Below are 16,854 nucleotides of genomic sequence, written 5' to 3'. Positions count from 1 at the left end.
CAAAATGTGTGCAAAAGGGCTTTTATTTCCCTTTACTGAGTTTCCTGGAAAAACTGCTTATTAAACACAATTTTATCTGCACAGTAGATGCAAGAAAGGTTAGTGTCTGTGATTTGCAATCACAGCAAGGTACTGAGTATGAAGGGCTAGAGGATGCTGAGCCCTAGACGAGATACTAGAACATAAAAAGTTTAGAGATGAGCAAAAACCTTAGATAATCTCTACCCCTGAGCTTGTTTCTAAGGGGAAATCAAATTTCACTCATACATGTAGAACAAATGTAATGAAAGGTGGTCCTGTGAAGTGCTGATGGTTGATCAGTATTCAATAAAGCAGATATGTGTAGGTTTAATTGGAGAACTCAGAGAAATTGGAGAAATCAGATCAAAGCCCTGAAGGTACAACGATGATAGAGGAAAGGATGTAACTAATATAACTAATATTCATGAAGTATTTAATGGGGAGTCTCCTAAATTCCATTGCGTAAGGTAAACCACATCCACAGTGTCCGTCCTCATGTGACTTACTTTCTAATTGATAAGACAGATAACTGCTTACTACCAAAATCTTCACAAGAAGGAATTTAGAGATGTGATAGGTGCAGTGAAAGAAATGCACAGGGTGTAGGGAGAGGCTCTCTCGCCATCACTGAGTCAGTAGGCTTCCCTGAAGATGCATTTATGCTGAACTTCGGAAGAGGTAGAGGAGAAAGCCACGTGCTTCAGAGTGGATACTGATTACATTAATTCAGGGAGGAAGGCTGGGGAGTGAATGAATGAACGTTGAGTGCTCTCAGAATGTCTTTGCTTAATGCTCCAGTGGTAGCCATTTCTCCTTGGGGTTCCTTTCTGCAAACTGTTGTCTAATTCAGTGTATCTGACATTTAACACAGGAACAGGCAGAGATACTCTCAAAGTTTGAGTGAGTGAATGAAATTGGAGGTTGGGATTTGTTGGTCTAGAAAGCCCTATTAACTCAAGGTGATGTCAGGACTGTGGTTTGAAGAGGTGAAGTCACAGTGGTTTTTAGGATGGATTGAACAGGGAGAGCAAATGTGACTGCCCTCCCCTCTTCCAGAGCTAGAGGCTGTACTGCTCATGCTATTGATGGCTTATATTGCCAGCCAGGTAATGATGTGTGTGAATTCGGGCCTTTGCCCAGTGCAAGTGAAAGGAGAAGTGGCCAGGCTAGGCTTGATAGGGACAGAGGTAAGCGGGAGCAACAGGTTTTATAGCCTGCGCGCCATAGCCTTGGAGCCATGATTGAAACAGAGGTTCTTTTATACAGTTGGCTAACACAAGCCGCTGCTATGATACAGTCTCTCATGCCTTGTCTAGTGTGGCCATAAATGACTCAAAAGATTAGCTCACTGCTCTTTTGGAAAACTTGTGCAACAATGTAATTAACTCCCAAGGTTTGATTATCAACATTCCGTGCCGCCTTTTTAACCTCATAACTTTGAGGATTCTCAGTTGTTGGGCTAAACTGGAGGTAGAGAGTCTGGTCCTAGGCCCACAGAATCAAATAGCAGTTAAGGCTTGACAGTCAAACTACCTGGGTTTCTCTACTCTGGCCCTGCTGGTAACATTGGGAGAAAGTAGATACCTGCTTGGAAACTTTATTTCTTCCTATGTGCAATGTGGCTTATTGCATTGGTCAATTCAATTCTGAATATCAGTTATATTTCTAAAATAACATAATATATGATACATGTAATATAACATAGTAATAGTATCAACTTCACATGGTTGTTTTTGAGTCCAAAATGAAACAATGCACATAAAGCCCAGATCATTAGCTACTGAGATTAACTAAAGAAAATCTGGGATATTATAGGTGTTCAAAAGCCTTATTCAAAATAAAGTTACTGTCTGGGAGAGAGAAGTCTTCCCTTTAGTCTTAGAGAATTTCTTAGCTAAATAACTCTAGTTAATACGTAAGTTGTTGAGTTCCTGCTGTAGTGTTTGAAATGTTTCTTGAGCTTTGATCTTTAGTAGAAGAACCATTTAACTTGTTTCTACATTTTATATGTTTACTCATTAATTCAACAAGTTATTTCCTGTGAACTTCTAAGGTGCTAGGTGCTGGAGAGCCAAGAGGGGATAAGAAGGGATTACTGCAATAGATAGTAATATTGACAATGATGAGGTCACCTTGCCTACGCTGTCCTATTTTAATCATCACAATAGCCTTTCTGGACAGATACTAATATCTTCATTTAAGAGTTGAGGAAACAAGTTTAGAGAAATGAGGTGATTTGTACATGGACACATAGCTAATAATTGACTGCTTCTGGCCAGGAGCAGGAATGCTGGCCTTCCAAGCCCTAGGCCATGGTTCCTCCACTGAGAAATCATCTGACCACTTCCACCCTTTGGCTCCTCCCCGCTTCTCCTTACCCTGGGAGAATGCATAGCACCTTATTCTGCTCCAGCTTTTGGCATGCAGCACGATCTGAGTAACACACATATTTTCACTCTTGTTGCAGCAACTCTGGAGCTAGTGACTCTGGGATGCAAAAAGAGGCAGGAAAAAGAGGAAAGGCAACTCTCAGCCATGAGGAATTTTACGTCCTTATCCATCCTGTGTAATAGTGTCAGGACTAGGGTAAAATTGGCCAACCCATACTTATGCCCCCCTCCCTGTGGCTGGGCACTGTGACAATCCCTCCTCAAACTGCCCCTCTTCTCTGTGCCCCCTTTTGTGACTCTTTTTACCTCTCCAGGCTGAGGTCAGGTCACACAGGCCTGCCTCCAGCTGACCTGCTATGTGACCTTGCCAAGTTAGTAACTTTTTTAAGCCACCTTGACTTATTTAAAAATTAGTGCCTCCAACATAGAGGCGTTAACTGGCTTACAGGAGACAAAGTAAATCAAGCACACATGGGACACTTAGGTGTGGCATGGTGGCCATATTGGTTGGCTCTGCCACAAATGGCTCTGTTAAGAATATATGACCCTGGACTTCCCTGGTGGCGCAGTGGTTAAGAATCCGCCTGCCAATGCAGGGGACATGGGTTCGAGCCCTGGTCCAGGAAGATCCCACATGCTGTGGAGCAACTAAGCCCGTGTGCCACAACTACTAAGCCTGCGCTCTAGAGCCCGCGAGCCACAACTACTGAGCCCGCGTGTCACAAATACTGAAGCCTGCACACCTGGAGCCCATGCTCCACAACAAGAAAAGCCACCGCAATGAGAAACCTGTGCACTGCAACAAAGAGTAGCCCCCGCTCGCCGCAACTAGAGAAAGCCTGCGGGCAGCAATGAAGACCCAACGCAGCCAAAAATAAATAAATAAATTTATATTAAAAAAAAAAGAGAATTTATGACCTTGAGGAAGTCCCTTTACCCTCTAGGACCCTGGATCTACGTTTCTGTGTGTGGAGCACCCAACTCGAGCTGGAGTCTATGACAAAATTCCAAGTGCAACTTTGAGATGGTTATATTAGTTGCTCTACTTATAATTAATTAATACTAATTAATACTGATTCCTTGGCCATAACCCTAAACCTTGCCTCATTCATATAAAAAATTAATATGTAAAATGTAAAAAAGTTAGTGATAGTAATAATATGATGGAATTTCAGGGAGTGCTTTTATTATGAAAAGTAGGAACTGTACACAAAACTTTTTTTTGAGAATTGGCAAATTTTTTTATGATCTTGCATATTAGAAGTCCAAATCTGGGCCATGGATAAGGAAAAAGATGATGATAGAAATAAATTAATCCATGTCTCCTTTATTTTGGAAAAAGTGCTTAGAATCTTTGTTTTTAATTTTGCTTTTCGAACACTGATTCCTCCCCCCATTCCCCCCTCCCACACACACTCGAGTACATTTCTCTTTGCTACCTGGCTCTACTCTTGGTCAATACATCATACCCATGAGAGAATTCTCCTTTATCTTCAGTAGATAGGCGTGATTTATTTTACTTTATTTTAATGGGGTCTATTTCTTTTTGTATTTGAGAAAGAGCAAGGTTGTTCATAAAGCCATAAAACATCACATGGTGACAGTTCTTTGCGCTGACATCTATTTTACTACTTTAAAAAATACTAATAGACTTAATTTTTTTAGAGTAGTTTTAGATTTACAGAAAAATTGAGTGGAAAGCACAGAATTCCCATATAACCCCCCTCCTAACCACACAGCCTCCCCTTCCATCAGCATGGGTATCAGAGTGGTACCTTTGTTACAATGGATGAACCAACATTGACTCGTCATTATCAACCATAGTTTACACTAGTTTTCACTCTTTGCGTTGTACATTCATTGGTTTTGAGAAATGCATCCACCATTATAGTATCATACAAAGGAGTTTTACACAAGACATGTTCTTTACTTCTTTCCCTTCCCAAGCTAAGAATTGGGACTATTTTCAGCTTCTCTTATCAAACCTTAAGAGACACTTCTTTGCTGGGCCCTTCTGCTTTCTTTGCCCTCCCAATGGACATTCCTGGCTAGAACTGTGTTCATTCATTCTTTAAGTATTTATTGGTACTTGCTAGGGCTAGAAATAGGAATGCCGCAGGGTCCCTACGCTACGCGTGCCTGCCCACATTCCGCTGAGGAAAACAGGCAAACAATGAATGCAATACCTTGTGATTAAAGTGTGATGGTTGGAGGATAGGTAGGCATCAGGAATTATGGTGGCACTGGAGGGGCAGGGGGTCTGGTGGCTAACCCCACATAGTGGGGTGGGGAAGGGTCCAGGATAGGCTTCCTGGGTAGACTTAAGCAGGTAAGGGGAGGTATTATCAGAGAAAAATTCTGACATAATCCTGTTCCCATCTCATCAATCCTGTATTTTAGGAGTAAGACACACATCTGTCTTTGTATGTGGCTGGGATGGGTGATGGGGGGAGGGGGTTTTGAGGACAAATACTATAAATTGCTTAGCAATTCCTTTTTTCTTTTTCATAATGCTGATATAGATTTCAGCTAACTAGGGAACATTATCGAAAACTCTGAAAGGATATTAAGTCCAAGTGTTCTCTTATCTTTAGCACCGTTATCCAGCTGACTTTGGGCATAGCCAAGCCGTTCCAACATGGTGAGGATTGAGGCTGCTTTCTCTGTGTTGTGAGGGAGCTGAGAGGCACTGGGGAAAACATTGCCTATGGTTGGAATTAAGCCTGGGCTGACACCCCAGCACCTCCCTTGCTACACCACCTGGACAGATGACTTCCCCTGGCTTTGGAGGCTGCATTGTATTCATTGGTAAAGTGGGTATAACATGTCACCTACCAAGCAGGGTTATGGAGTAAGTGGTAATATACATAAATCACCCAGAAGTGGTCCTGGCAGGAAGGTGTATGCTCAGGGATTGCTTGCTGTCATTATCTATTTTCTCTTTTTCTGTTTCGCCCAGTGTTCATGACTCAATCCCAAAATCTCACAGATGAATTTCAGATTGGAGCAGGTTAAGCCAAACAAATTTAATCAGAGTTAAGATGGTCAGAGGTGGTGCAACATCTGGTTTCGTAATGGTTAACACCATCTGGCCCCAGGTATTTGGGAGAAAATCATAAATATGTGTGTACACACACACACACACACACACACACACACACACACACATCAACAACCCAAGTGCATTTGACTCTGGTTTCTACCCAACCTGACAACCAAAGAATTGAAGCTCTGGACTTTGGTATCATCACAAAACTATGATGATCACTTTCTTACCTCCATAGTTAATGTCTCTCTCTACCTGCCCTTTAAGCCTATGGGTATTTTTATTAATGTAATTTTATCACTTTATATCTTATTTTACTTTATTAGCTGTGCCACACGGCTTGCAGGATCTTAGTTCCCCAACCTGGGATCGAACCATGGGCCCCTGGCAGTAGAGGCACTGAGTCCTAACCGCTGGACCACCAGGGAATTCCCAACTTAGTATTTTAAAAAATATGTGCTTAGGGCTTCCCTGGTGGCGCAGTGGTTGAGAGTCCGCCTGCCGATGCAGGGCACACAGGTTCGTGCCCCGCTCCGGGAAGATCCCACATGCCGCGGAGCGGCTGGGCTGGTGAGCCATGGCCACTGAGCCTGCGCGTCTGGAGTCTGTGCTTCGCAACGGGAGAGGCCACAACAGCGAGAGGCCTGCGTACCACAAAAAACAAAACAAAACAAAACAAAAAATATGTGCTTAATATAAAAGAAGTTCAAATACCAAAGTATACATAGTGAAAGTGAAGGATATCCTCCACTGCCTTTTCTCACCCTGTTCCACCTCTAACCAAGGGTTATTGGTATTAAGTGTATTGTGTGTTCCTTCTAGACTTTTTTTTGTAAACATTCATTTATGTTTATCTGCATATATTCTCCCAGTTTTTTTTTAATTTAATTTTATTTATTTTTTATACAGCAGGTTCTTATTAGTCATCTATTTTATACACATCCGTGTATACATGTCAATCCCAATCTCCCAATTCATCCCCCCATGACCCCCACCCCCTGCCGCTTTCCCCCTCGGTATCCATATGTTTTTTTCTCTACTTCTGTGTGTCAATTTCTGCCTTGCAAACCGGTTCATCTGCACCATTTTCTAGGTTCCACATATATGCATTAATATACAATATTTGTTTTTCTCTTTCTGACTTACTTCACTCTGTATGACAGATGCATCCACGTCTCAACAAATGACCCAATTTCGTTCCTTTTTATGGCTGAGTAATATTCCGTTGTATATATGTACCATTTCTTCTTTATCCATTCTTCTGTCGATGGGCATCTAGGTTGCTTCCATGCCCTGGCTATTGTAAATAGTGCTGCAGTGAACATTGTGGTGCATGTGTCTTTTTGAATTATGGTTTTCTCTGGGTATATGTCCAGTAGTGGGATTCCTGGGTCATATGGTAACTCTATTTTTAGTTTTTTAGGGAACCTCCATACTGTTCTCCATAGTAGCTGTATCATTTTACATTCCCACCAACAGTGCAAGAGGGTTTCCCTTTCTCCACACCCTCTCCAACATTTGTTGTTTGTAGATTTTCTGATGATGCCCATCCTAACTGGTGTGAGGTGATACCTCATTGTAGTTTTGATTTGCATTTCTCTAATAATTATTGATGTCGAGCAGCTTTTCATGTGCTTCTTGGCCATCTGTATGTATTCTTTGGAGAAAGATCTATTTAGATCTTCTGCCCATTTTTGGATTGGATTGTTTGATTTTTTAATATTGAGCTGCATGAACTGTTTATATATTTTGGAGATTAATCCTTTGTCCGTTAGTTCATTTGCAAATATTTTCTCCCATTCCGAGGGTTGTCTTTTCATCTTGTTATGGTTTCCTTTGCTGTGCAAAAGCTTTAAAGTTTCATTAGGTTCTATTTGTTTATTTCTGTTTTTATTTCCATTATTCTGGGAGGTGGATCAAAAAAGATCTTTCTGTGATTTATCGCAAAGAGTGTTCTTCCTATGTTTTCCTCTAAGAGTTTTATAGTGTCTGGTCTTACATTTAGGTCTCTAGTCCATTTTGAGTTCATTTTTGTGTATGGTGTTAGGGAGTGTTCTCATTTCATTCTTTTACATGTAGCTATCCAGTTTTCCCAGCACCACTTACTGAAGAGACTGTCTATTCTCCATTGTATATCCTTGCCTCCTTTGTCATAGATTAGTTGACCATAGGTGCGTGGGTTTATCTCTGGGCTTTCTATCTTGTTCCATTAATTGATCTGTACTTCTGTTTTTGTGCCGGTACCATACTGTCTTGATTACTGTAGCTTTGTAGTATAGTCTGAAGTCAGAGAGTCTGATTCCTGCAGCTCTGTTTTTTTTACGTCAAGACTGCTTTGGCTATTCGGGGTCGTTTGGGTCTCCATGCAAATTTTAAGATTTTTTTTTGTTCTAGTTCTGTAAAAACTGCCATTGGTAATTTGATAGGGGTTGCATTGAATCTGTAGATTGCTTTGTGTAGTATAGTCATTTTCACAATATTGATTCTTCCAATCCAAGAACATGGTACATCTCTCCATCTGTTGGTATCATCTTTAATTTCTTTCATCAGTGTCTTATAGTTTTCTGCATACAGGTCTTTTGTCTCCCTAGGTAGGTTTATTCCTAGGTATTTTATTCTTTTTGTTGCAATGGTAAATGGGAGTGTTTCCTTAATTTCTCTTTCAGATTTTTCATCATTCGTGTATAGGAATGCAAGAGATTTCTGTGCATTAATTTTGTATCCTGCAACTTTACCCAAATTCATTGATTAGCTCTGGTAGTTTTCTGGGAGCATCTTTAGGATTCTCTATGTATAGTATCATGTCATCTGCAAACAGTGACAGTTTTACTTCTTCTTTTCCAATTTGTATTCCTTTTATTTCTTTTTCTTCTCTGATTGCCGTGGCTAGGACTTCCAAAACTATGTTGAAGAACAGTGGTGAGAGTGGACATCCTTGTCTTGTTCCTGATCTTAGAGGAAATGCTTTCAGTTTTTCACCATTGAGAATGATGCTTGCTGTGGGTTTGTCATATATGGCCTTTATTATGTTGAAGTAGGTTCCTACCATGCCCACTTTCTGGAGAGTTTTTATCATAAATGGGTGTTGAATTTTGTCAGAAGCTTTCTCTGCATCTATTGAGATGATCATATGGTTTTTATTCTTCAGTTTGTTAATATGGTGTACCACATTGACTGATTTGCGTATTTTGAAGAATCCTTGCATCCCTGGGATAAATCGCACTTGATCATGGTGTATGATCCTTTTAATGTGTTGTTGGATTCTGTTTGCTAGTATTTCGTTGAGGATTTTTGCATGTATATTCATCAGTGATATTGGTCTGTAATTTTCTTTTTTTGTAGTATCTTTGTCTGGTTTTGGTATCAGGGTGATGGTGGCCACATAGAATGAGTTTGGAAGTGTTCCTCTGCAAGTTTTTGGAAGAGTTTGAGAAGGATGGGTGTTAGCTTTTCTCTAAATGTTTGATAGAATTCAACTGTGAAGCCACCTGGTCCTGGACTTTTGATTGTTGGAAGATTTTTAATCACAGTTTCTATTTCATGACTTGTGATTGGTCTGTTCATATTTTCTATTTCTTCCTGGTTCAGTCTTCAAAGGTAATACCTTTCCAAGAATTTGCCCATTTCTTCCAGGTTGTCCAGTTGATTGGCATAGAGTTGCTTGTAGTAGTCTCTTAGGATGCTTTGTATTTCTGTGGTGTCTGTTGTACTTTCTCCTTTTTCATTTCTAATTTTATTGATTTGAGTCCTCTCCCTCTTTTTCTTGATGAGTCTGGCTAATGGTTTATCAATTTTCTTTATCTTCTCATAGAACCAGCTTTTAGTTTTATTGACCTTTGCTATTGTTTTCTTTGCTTCTATTTCATTTATTTCTGCTCTGATCTTTATGATTTCTTTCCTTCTGCTAACTTTGGGTTTTGTTTGTTCTTCTTTCTCTAGTTCCTTTAGGTGTAAGGTTAGATTGTTTACTTGAGATTTTTCTTGTTTCCTGAGGTGGGCTTGTATAGCTATAAACTTCCCTCTTAGAACTGCTTTTGCTTGCATCCCATAGGTTTTGGATCGTCGTGTTTTCATTGTCATTTGTCTCTAGGTATTTTTTGATTTCCTCTTTGATTTCTTCAGTGATCTCTTGGTTTTTTAGTAACGTATTGTTTAACCTCCATGTGTTTGTGTTTCTTACGTTGTTTTCCCTGTAATTGATTTCTAATCTCCTAGTGTTGTGGTCAGAAAAGGTGCTTGATATGATTTCAATATTCTTAAATTTACTGAGGCTTCATTTGTGACCCAAGATGTGATCTATCCTGGGGAATGTTCCATGCTCACTTGAGAAGAAAGTGTAATCTGCTGTTTTTGGATGGAATATCCTATAAATATCACTTAAATCTCTCTGGTCTATTGTGTCATTTAAAGCTTGTGTTTTCTTATTAATTTTCTGTTTGTATGATCTGTCCACTGGTGTACGTGAGGTGTTAAAGTCCCCCACTATTATTGTGTTACTGTCGATTTCCTCTTTTAGAGCTGTCAGCAGTTGCCTTATGTATTGAGGTGCTCCTATGTTGGGTGCATATATATTTATAATTGTTATATCTTCTTCTTAGATTGGTCTCTTTATCATTATATAGTGTCCTTCCTTGTCTCTTGTAACATTCTTTATTTTCAAGTCTATTTTCTCTGATACAAGTATTGTTACTCCAGCTTTCTTTTGATTTCCATTTGCATGGAGTATCTTTTTCCGTCCCCTCACTTTCAGCCTGTATGTGTCCCTAGATCATAAGTGGGTCTCTTGTAGACAGCATATAGATGGGTCTTGTTTTTGTTTCCATTCTGCAAGCCTGTGTCGTTTGGTTGGAGCATTTAATCCATTCACGTTTAAGGTAATTATCGATATGTATGTTCCTATGACCATTTGTTAAATTGTTTTGGGTTTGTTTTTGTAGGTCCTTTTCTTCTCTTGTGTTTCCCACTTAGAGAAGTTCCTTTAGCATTTGTTGTAGAGTTGTTTGGTGGTGCTGAATTCTCTTAGCTTTTGCTTGTCTGTAAAGCTTTTGATTTCTCCATCGAATCTGAATGAGATCCTTGCCAGGTAGAGTCATCTTGGTTGTAGGTTCTTCCTTTTCATCACTTTAAGTATATCATGCCACTCCCGTCTGGCTTGTAGAGTTTCTGCTGAGAAATCAGCTGTTAACCTTATGGGAGTTCCCTTGTATGTTGTCATTTTTCCCTTGCTGCTTTTAATAATTTTTTTGTCTTTAATTTTTGCCAATTTGATTACTATGTGTCTTGGTGTGTTTATCCTTGGGTTTATCCTGTATGGAACTCTCTGTACTTCCTGGACTTGGGTGGCTATTTCCTTTCCCATGTTAGGGAAGTTTTTGACTATAGTCTCTTCAAATATTTTCTCTGGGCCTTTCTCTCTCTCTTCTCCTTCTGGGACCCCTATAACGCGAATGTTCTTGTGTTTAATGTTGTCCCGAGGTCTCTTAGGCTGTCTTCATTTCTTTTCATCCTTTTTTCTTTATTTTGTTCCATAGCAGTGAATTCCACCATTCTGTCTTCCAGGTCCCTTATCCGTTCTTCTGCCTGAGTTATTCTGCTATTGATTCCTTCTAGTGTATTTTTCATTTCAGTTATTGTATTGTTCATCTCTGTTTGTTTGTTCTTTAATTCTTCTAGATGCTTGTTAAACATTTCTTGCATCTTCTCGATCTTTGCCTCCATTCTTTTTCCGAGGTCCTGGATCATCTTCACTATCATTATCCTGAATTCTTTTTCTGGAAGGTTGCCTATCTCCACTTCATTTAGTTGTTTTTCTGGGGTTTTATCTTGTTCCTTCATCTGGTACATAGCCCTCTGCCTTTTCATCTTGTCTGTGTTTCTGTGAATGTGGTTTTTATTCCACAGGTTGCAGGATTGTAGTTCTTCTTGTTTCTCAGATAAATGTTTTTTAATGTCATTTTTGCCCAAGGACTCTGTGTGTCTTGCAGCGTTTTTATTCCTCATTTGAATTGTCCTACAGCCCAGCTCTCTTATTCATCCTTTCCTACCCATGTTCTCAAGTTCAGTTGTGGATTATTGCCCAGGATTTCCTTCTCTCTCCCATTGTGCATACAAGTCTGGCTCTGCCACAGGTCAGCTTGAATTTGGATCACTGTTCTACCACTTACCAACCATTGTCACTTTATAATAGAGTGTTAGAATTTCCTTATCTGAAAAAAGGGGCTTGAAGTAGCACTTTCCAGAGTGTGTGTGAAGATTATATGGAATCATTGGTAAGTTTAGCCATGGTACCAAGCACAGAGTAAATTCCCCTGGAAATGCATACTCACATTGCAAAGGACCCATGTTCATTCTACAGCTGTACCTGTTGTTGAAATATTGAAACACTTTCATATCAGTTGATAAACAGCTGCTTCCCTGAAACCCACCCCTCACCACAGTAGCACTGTCATCTTCCTGACCACCTGGCCACTGCCCTGGGGCCACCATGGATATTCCTACAGTCCAATAACAGGTAGCTGCCTGTGGAGCTGGGGCCTCCAGCACTCTGCTGCAGCTCTATGTGCAGCATTGTGATTGGTTGATGACTTCTGAACAATATTAGTTTCTGTAGAATATTAGCTTACTGCCTATAAATACTATGACTCCTGTTTACAGATGACAAAGGAAGCCAGGGGAGAGGAGTAACTTTGCCCAGGGTCACACATAATGACTTAAACTGAAACTATTCAATTTCCAAAACCATGTCCAGTCTCCATGGAGTCAAGTCCCAGTCACTAAGTGTGGTTCAGCCCCTGTGACCTTGGACAGGGGACTACATCTTTTAGAGGGGGCCAGAGTGAGAATGATTCTTCTGGCTTCCCTTTCTCTCCAGGCATTGAACAGTGCCAATATAGGGGAATTTTCCTTGTCTTTTTGTTCAGGGCAAATAAGTTGAGCAGTCAATTTTAGGCCAGAGATCAAACTCAACTCGTTAATTATTCACAGAGTTGATCACTCTGCTCTGTTCCTGAAACTGCTAAACCAGCTGCGACAAAGCAGAACTACAACGCTGGTAAAATAAACTTTTTGAAAAGAACTTGTTGAAGCAGAGCATACAGATACTTTTAGAGAGGGAATGTGAGCCAATGAAAGCAAAGACACATAGTGAAAGGAGCCAGAGAGACGCCGCTTAATGAGCTGTGTGCTATTGGGCAGATCACGTACTAGGTAACCTTGGTTTCATCATTTGGTAAATGAGAATAAGTACCTTGAAGAGTTATTTAGAGGCAGATACAGTAGGTGCACAGCCCCAAGCTCTGTGCCTGGCACCAGGAGTGAGAGCCAAAATATCTCCTAACCTAGACTACAGGACCCTAAAGAAACCAGGGTCACTGTGAATCAGCACCGCAAAGACTCCTGGAGGGCCCCAGCAGGCCAGGAGTGAACCTTTACCTTGCGGGATCAGGGGGGCAAGGATGAGACTGTTGACCAACCAGGATGGAAATCTTTTATCTGCTGTGCTCACAAGTCCCAGCTGAAGAGCAGCCCTGCCTGGCAGGAAAAGAAAGTGCTCAGGCACCATCAGGTCCACTCTTCATTACTGGAGAAAGAGGGAAGGACAAGAGACGGCTAATAATTGTGGGGTTGGTTTGCTTCCAATGGTACAGAAGGGGTAAAGAGAAGGTTGAAGCCCTTCTTCCTACTTCCCATCCTTACTCCCAAGAAATAACAATTAGTAGCAGATTCTTGTATCTTTTTCTATAAATGAGGCATTAGCCTTCCTTCCTTCCATACACATGGAATTATAATAATGGTTAATATTTAGCATGTGCTTGCTATGTGCCTCAGAATATTTTAAGCATCTTATATAGACTGTATGTTATTTAACCTTCATGACAACTCTGTGAAATAGGTACTGCTTTTATTTTCATTTTTTAGCTGGGGAAACTGAGGCACGGAGAGGTTAAAGCACTTGCCTAAAGTCACACAGTAGGTAGGGACAGGAAAAAGAACTCAGGAAGTCAACGTATATCTATCTTATTCTGTTTTATGCTTGTATAGCATCTCAGTATGAGTGAATGATAGTTTATTTAACTTATTGTTGGATATCGAAGTTGTCCAAATCTGTTCTAACAATCACAGCTCCACCAAACATCTTTGTGTATTTATCTTTGAAGTTTTAACTCGTATTTGATGTCTACTTTGTGCCAGGCACTCTGGGACACTCTTGACAGGCATTTTGTCATTTAATGCTCACACTCCATGAGGTTAGGAGCCATTCATTTTGCAGGGAAGGCTATTGAGACTCCTAGTCATTAAGTAACTTGCCCAAGGTCCCAGAGTTGGTAAATGGCAGAAGGTGAAAATGAACTCAGACTCTCTGATTTTAGGGTCTATAATACCACAGTTGCTATGGAAACTACACGGTTGTATGTGAAAATGCCCACGAGGAATTCACACATATACAGGAATCTCCTTTTAATAACATTACCCTTTTATATTTTTTCTTCTGTATTAATCTCACTGAGGCCAGTTTTCATACCTATCAAAGAGAGTTAATAATACCTATTACTATGGACTGAATTGTGTTCCCATTACCCCAACGTGTTGGTATTTGGAAGTGGAGCCTTTTAGAGATAACTAGGTTTAGATGAGGTCGTGAGGGTGAGTCCCCTTGATGGGATTGGTGTCCTTATATGAAGAGACACCAGAAATCTTGCTTCCCCTCTCTCTCTCTGTCTCTCTCCACCATGTGAGCAGTCATCAAGAAGTTGTCCATCTGCAAACCAGGAAGTGGGTCTTTACCAGAACCTGACATACTGGCACCTTGATCATAGACTTCTAGCTTCCAGAACTGTGAGAAATAAGTTTCTGTTGTTTGGGAATTCCCGGGTGGTCCAGTGGTTAAGACTTGGGGCTTTCACTGCCGTGGCCCTGGGTTCAATCCCTGGTCTGGGATCTAAGATCCTGCAAGCTGTGCAGCACGGCCTAAATAAATAAATAAATAAATTTCTGTTGTTTAAACCACCAGTCTGTGGTATTTCATTCATTATGTTACCCTGTGCAGATTAATACACCTTCCCTATAAAATTATTTTGAAGATTAACAGAAACAAGGTAAACCGTCAAGAATAATTTCTAGCATGAATTATGGAGTTATTGTATGCTAGGTATTGTTCTAAGAGCTTCAAATGTGCATTAGTTTCCTAGTGTTGCCATAACAAAATATCACAAACTGGGTGGCTGAAAACAATGGAAATGTATTCTTTCACAGTTTTGGAGGTTAGACATCTGAAATCAAGGTGTTGACAGGGCCAAAGTCCCTTAAAAGCCTCTGGGGGGAGGATTCTTCCTTGCTTCTTCCTAGCTTCTGGTAGCCCAGGCGTTCCTTGGCTTGTGGTAGGATAACTCCAGTCTCTGCCTCCATTGTCAAATGGCATTCTCCCTGTGTGTTTGTGTTTTCATATGGCCATCTTCTTATAAAGACATCAATCCTATTGGAGGGAGGGCCTACCTTACTCCAGTATGACCTCATCTTAACTAATTACATCTATTGATACAGTGACCTTATTTCCAAATAAAATCCCGTTCTGAGATATTGAAGGTTAGGACTTCAGCATATCTTTTCTGAAGGGAACAATTCATCCCATCACAGTACATCTTACCTCATTCAATCTCCATGGCAACTCGATGAAGCAGATATTATTACATTAGTTTTAGAGATGAGGCCATGGAGGCTCAGAGAGTTCACGTAACTTGTCCAAGGAAGAGTGACTAAGCAAGTATGTGCTCTACTATTTCTTGGCTACTAGAGTTTAGGGGCATAGTAAGCACTCAGAAAAATATGAGTTTATTACTCTTTTTGTTTGTTCATTTGTTTTATTTTGAAATGCCTTACAAATGACCATATTACCCCAGAGTAAGGGTAAGCAAACTTTTTTTCTGAAAAGGGACAGACAGTAAGTGTTTTAGTTTTTGCAGGTGATGTGGTCAGTCTCTGTTGCAACTACTGAACTCTGCTATTGTAGCACGGAGCTAGCCAAAGATAATATGTAAGCAAATGACCATGACTGTGTTCTAGTAAAACATTATTTACAAATAGACAGGGTTTATCTATTCAACAGTTGATGGACATTGGGTTGCCTCCACATTTTGGCAATTACGATGAATAATGTTGCTGTCTGATAGTGTCTTTCAAAGCCCAAAACTTTTAAATTTTGATGAAGTTCAAATTATGTGTCTTTTTCTTTTATTTCTTATGCTTTTGGTGTCCTAAGAATGAATTGCTTAATCTGAGACCATGAAGATTTACTCTTAGGTTTCCTTCTAAGAGTTGTATAGTTTTAGTCTGATATTTTTCTCATCCATTTTGAGTTAACTTTTATACATGATGTTGACTAGTTTCATTCTTTTTCGTGTAGTTATCCAGTTGTCCTAGCACAATTTGTTGAAAACACTGTTCTTTTCCCCACTGTATTATCTTGGCACTCTTGTCAAAAGTCAATTGACCATAAATGTAAGGGTTTATTTCTGGACTCTCAATTCTATTCCATTGATCTGTATGCCTGTCATTAAGCCAGTTCCTCACTGTCTCGATTACTGTTTTTGTGTTATAAGTTTTGAAATCAAGAAGTGTGACTCCTCCAGCTGTGTACTTTCATTTCAAGATTGTTTTCACTTTTCAGGGCCCTTGGATTCCCATATACATTTTAAGATCACCTTGTCAATTTCTTCAAAAAAGCCAGCTGGGCTTTTGACAGAGATTGCAATGAATCTGCAAATAAAATTCAGGAGTATTACCATTTTAACAATATTAATTTTTCTAATCCATGAACATGAGATATCTTTCCATTTATTTGTGTCTTCATTAATTTACTGTAATGGTGTTTTGTAGATTTTAGTGTACAAGTGTTGTACTTCTTTTGTTAAATTTACTAAGTATTCTATTCTTCTTGATGCTATTATAAATGGAACTGTTTTCTTAATTGTAGTTTCAGATAGTTCATTGTAAGTATACAGAAATATATTTGATTTCTGTATACTGATTTTGTATCTTGTAATCTTGCTGAATTCATTTATTTGTCTTAATATCTTTTTAGTCAACTGCTTACTTTTTTCTACAAACAAAGTCATGCTATCTGCAAATAGAGATAGTTTTCTTCTTCCTTTTCAGTCTGGATGCCTTTTATCTCTTTTCCTTGTTTAAATGTTCTGGCAAGAACCTCCAGAACAATATTGAATAGAAATGGCAAGAGCAGGTACCTTGTCTCGTTCCTAAACTTAGGGGGAAAAACTTTCAGTCTTTCACTATTATCTAAGATGTTAGCTGTGTTTTTTTCATAGATGCCTCTCATCATTTGAGGAAGTTTCTTTCTGTTCTTAGATTGAGTGTTTTTACCATGAAAGAGTGTTGGATTTT

The 16,854-nt window shown here is 39.7% G+C and overlaps 1 protein-coding gene across 4 annotated transcripts in view; it reads left to right on the top strand.

Moving 5' to 3' along the window:
• Positions 1-16,854, top strand: part of LRATD2 (LRAT domain containing 2) — a 92,807-nt gene that overhangs the window by 6,685 nt on the left and 69,268 nt on the right. The window lies entirely within an intron of this gene.

The sequence above is a fragment of the Aethalodelphis obliquidens genome, unplaced genomic scaffold (assembly GCF_003676395.1).
Source record: "Aethalodelphis obliquidens isolate GAN/ISIS:26980383/991018 unplaced genomic scaffold, ASM367639v1 scaffold41, whole genome shotgun sequence".
In the NCBI taxonomy this organism is placed as follows: domain Eukaryota; kingdom Metazoa; phylum Chordata; class Mammalia; order Artiodactyla; family Delphinidae; genus Aethalodelphis; species Aethalodelphis obliquidens.
The sequence above is the reverse complement of the archived record's forward strand: the minus strand, read 5'-3'. Positions and strand labels throughout refer to the sequence as shown.